Source organism: Triticum dicoccoides, chromosome 4B (genome assembly GCF_002162155.2).
Source record: "Triticum dicoccoides isolate Atlit2015 ecotype Zavitan chromosome 4B, WEW_v2.0, whole genome shotgun sequence".
Taxonomy (NCBI): domain Eukaryota; kingdom Viridiplantae; phylum Streptophyta; class Magnoliopsida; order Poales; family Poaceae; genus Triticum; species Triticum dicoccoides.
This window is the reverse complement of record NC_041387.1, coordinates 580,683,990-580,688,642: the sequence shown is the minus strand read 5'-3', so window position 1 is coordinate 580,688,642 and position 4,653 is coordinate 580,683,990.

Here is a 4,653-nt window from a genome sequence, read left to right as displayed (position 1 = left end):
AGCCGCGCTTCCAGGAGCCCGTTTTTCGCCGGTTTTGGACCAAAAATTGACGCCGGCGAATGCGGGCCGAACCCGGCGCGCTGGGGGGCGCCGGGGAAACCGATTTTGGCGCCAACGGGAATGGACCCGCCGAGTCAGCGACACGCCGCTTCATCGTCCTCATCGCTTCAGTTCCTGCGGGAATCAATGCCAAGGCTGCCGCGCCGATCACTCTCTATTGATGCCTCACAGGCGGCGCAGTGAAGGCACCGCGATGCGCGGTCAAGCTCATCGTCAACTCAACTCATGCGGATGCACACGCAATTATCAACAATTCATGGCCAACTTGGCCACGACCCTGTTCGGCGGTGTTCGGAATTTATCATTGTGAGACAATAAGACGATGGTTGAACAAGAATTATACTCTCATGATTTGTGTCCGAGTAGCCTTTTGAAATAACAAGGATTCTTATTAATTTTTTAATAAAAATTGGTAATCTCTTGGGGGGGGGGGGGGATTTGCCGCTGCAGCCAGCCTTGTGTGCTGCTTCACGGCAATCGCCCCCATGCTGCGGCTGCGTTCGGTTGCAGAGTACCGACTTCCTCCGGCTCCATGAAATTTGAGGAGATGCAGAGCACCTCTTTCCCAACTCCTCATTTTTTAACTGCTGCTCCACCAACTCCGGGAGTGGAGTCCCTCCGAACAGGCCCTTAATAGAGGATCGGGTGATCCCCCACCCTACACCAATTCCCCTTGGGGACCAAATACCACTCAATATGCTATTCATGTCACTTACAATGCATTTAATCCTCTTATTTCGGCATCAATACCAGCAGTTTGGAGCAACAACAGCATAATAAGTGGTTCACAATAAACGAGCATAGCGATCAGAATTGTTGTTCTCCAAGCTAAAGCTCCGAACTTTGAACATAATCGACATGCGACCATTGCGACAACATCTCAACTTCTGAATGTTGAATAGCAACAGAAGCATGTGAAAAATTCTCAGATCCTTCAAGCTAGAGTCAATATCTCTGCAACCATGACATGGGCAAAAATGTAGCAAATAAATATGAAGCATTGCTATGTCTTGAGCTTGCGTTGGTTTTCCTTGAAGACGAAAGGGTGATGCAGCAAAGTAGCGTAAGTATTTCCCTCAGTTTTTGAGAACCAATGTATCAATCCTGTAGGAGGCTCCTCAAAAGTCCCACGCACCTACACAAACAAACAAAGTACTCGTAACCAACACAATAAAGAGGTTGTCAATCCCTTCACGGCCACTTGCGAAAGTGAGATCTGATAGAGATAGTATGATAAGATAAATATATTTTTGGTATTTTATAATATAGATGTAAAAAGTAAAGATGCAAATAAAATTAGATTGAAAGCTTATATGATAAAAGATAGAGCCGGGGGCCATAGGTTTCACTAGTGGCTTCTCTCAAGATAGCATAAGTATTACGGTGGGTGAACAAATTACTATCGAGCAATTGATAGAAAAGCGAATAATTATGAGATTATCTAGGCATGATCATGTATATAGGCATCACGTCCGTGACAAGTAGACCGACTCCTACCTCCATCTACTACTATTACTCCACACATTGACCACTATCCAACATGCATCTAGAGTATTAAGTTCATAAGAACAGAGTAACACATTAAAAAAGATGACCTGATGCAGAGGGATAAACTCATGCAATATGATATAAATCCTATCTTTTTATCCTCGATGGCAACAATACAATACATGCCTTGCAACCCTTTCTGTCATCGGGTAAGGACACCGCAGGATTGAACCAAAAGCTAAGCACTTCTCCCATGGCAAGAAAGATCAACCTAGTAGGCCAAACCAAACTGATAATTCGAAGAGACTTGCAAAGATAACTCAATCATACATAAAAGAATTCAGAGAAGATTCAAATATTTCTCATAGATAAACTTGATCTAAACCACAATTCATCGGATCTCGATAAACACACCACAAAAAGAGTTTACATCGAATAGATCTCCACAAGAGAGGGGGAGAACATTGTATTGAGATCCAAAAAGAGAGAAGAAGCCATCTAGCTAATAACTATGGACCCGAAGGTCTGTGTTAAACTACTCACAACTCATCGGAGGGGCTATGGTGTTGATGTAGAAGCCCTCCGTGGTCGATTCCCCCTCCGGCAGAGCGCCGACGAAGGCTCCAAGATGGGATCTCGCGGATACAGAAGGTTACGACGGTGGAAATTGTTTTTCGTTGGCTCCCTAGATGTTTTCGGGGTACGTAGGTATATATAGGAGGAAGAAGTACGTCGGTGGCCGCTCGTGGGGCCCAGGAGACAGGTGGCGCGCCCAGGAGGGGTGGGCGCGCCCTCCTATCTCCTTGCCGCCTCGATTGCTTCTTGACTTGCACTCCAAGTCCTCTGGATCACGTTTGTTTCAAAAATCACGCTCCCGAAGGTTTCATTCCGTTTGGACTCCGTTTGATATTCCCTTTCTTCGAAATACTGAAATAGGCAAAAAACAGCAATACGGGCTGGGCCTCCGGTTAGTAGGTTAGTCCCAAAAATGATATCAATATGTAAAATGAAGCCCATAAACATCCAAAAGGGGTAATATAATAGCATGGAACAATAAAAAATCATAGATACGTTGGAGACGTATCAAGCATCCCCAAGCTTAATTCCTGCTCGTCCTCGAGTAGGTAAATGATAAAAACAGAATTTTTGATGTGGAATGTTACCTAGCATAATTCTCAATGTAATTTTCTTTATTGTGGCATGAATGTTCAGATCCAAATGATTCAAAATAAAAGTTCATATTGACAAAAGAAATAGTAATACTTCAAGCATACTAATCTAAGCAATCATGTCTTCTCAAAATAACATGGCTAAAGAAAGTTCATCCCTACAAAATCATATAGTTAGGCTATGCTTCATTTTCGTCACACAAAGATGTTCCCAAATTTTACACCCCCGATGACAAGCCAAGCAATTGTTTCGTACTTAAATAATCTCAAACTTTTTCAACTTTCATGCAATACATGAGCGTGAGCCATGGATATAGCACTATAGGTGGAATAGAATATGATGATGAAAATTGTGTGGAGAAGACAAAAAAGGAGAAAGTCTAATTGACGAGGATAATCAACGGGCTATGGAGATGCCCATCAATTGATGTCAACATGAGGAGTAGGGATTGCCATGCAACGGATGCACTAGAGCTATGAATGCTCAACAAAAGAAAACTAGTGGGTGTGCATCCAACTTGCTTGCTCACGAAGACCTAGGGCATTTGAGGAAGCCCATCGTAGGAATATACAAGCCAAGTTCTATAATGGAAAATTCCCACTAGTATATGAAAGTGACAACATATGAGACTCACTATATGAAAAACATGGTGCTACTTTGAAGCACAAAATATGAGACTCACTATATGAAGGACATGGTGCTACTTTGAAGCACAAGTGTGGAAAAAGAGATAGTAACATTGCCCCTTTTATTATTTTTTCTTTTTTTCTTTGGCCTTTTTTGGCATTTTTTTTCTTTTCGGGCAATGCTCTAATAATGATGATCATCATATTTTCATTGATTACAACATATGAATTACAACTCGAAACTAGAACAAGATATGACTCTATATGAATGCCTCCGGCGGTGTACCGGGATGGTGCAATGAATCAAGAGTGACATGTATGAAAAAATATGCATGGTGGCTTTGCCACAAATACGATGTCAACTACATGATCATGCAATGGCAATATGGCAAAAGTAAAGTATTTCATGATGATGATGAACGGAACGGTGGAAAGTTGCATGGCAATATATCTCGGAATGGCTATGGAAATGCCATAATAGGTAGGTATGGTGGCTGTTTTGAGGAAGATATAAGGAGGTTTATGTGTGATAGAGCGTATCATATCACGGAGTTTGGATGCACCGGCGATGTTTGCACCAACTCTCAAGGTGAGAAAGGGCAATGCACTGTACCGAAGAGGCTAGCAATGGTGGGAAGGTAAAAGTGCGTATAATCCATGGACTCAACATTAGTCAAAAGAACTCATATACTTATTGCAAAAATTTAGAAGTCATCAAAAAGCAAGCACTACGCACATGCTCCTAGAGGGATAGATTGGTAGGAAAAGACCATCGCTCGTCCTCGACCGCCACTCATAAGGATGCACAAGCCAGGTACACTTCATGTTTAAAATTTGTTACACAACTTTAACCATACGTGCATGCTACGGGATTTTCTAACTTCAACACAAGCATTCTTTAAATTCATAATTACCCAAATAGCATGACTTTAATATCACTACCTCCATATCTCAAAACAATTATCAAGTATCAAATTGATCATAGCATCCAATTCACTTCCTATGATAGTTTTTATTATACCCAACTTGGATGCCTACCATTCTAGGACCAATTTATAACCATAGCAAATACCATGCTGTTCTAAAAGACTCTCAAAATAATATAAGTGAAGCATGAGAGACTAGAAATTTTTACAAAATTAAGCCACCGCCGTGCTCTAAAAGATATAAGTGAAACACTAGAGCAAAAACTATCAAGCTCAAAAGATATAAGTGAAGCACATAGCATATTCTAATAAATTCTAATCAAGCAGCCTTCTCCCAAAAGGTGTGTACAGAAAGTATGATTGTGTTAAACTAAAAATAAAAT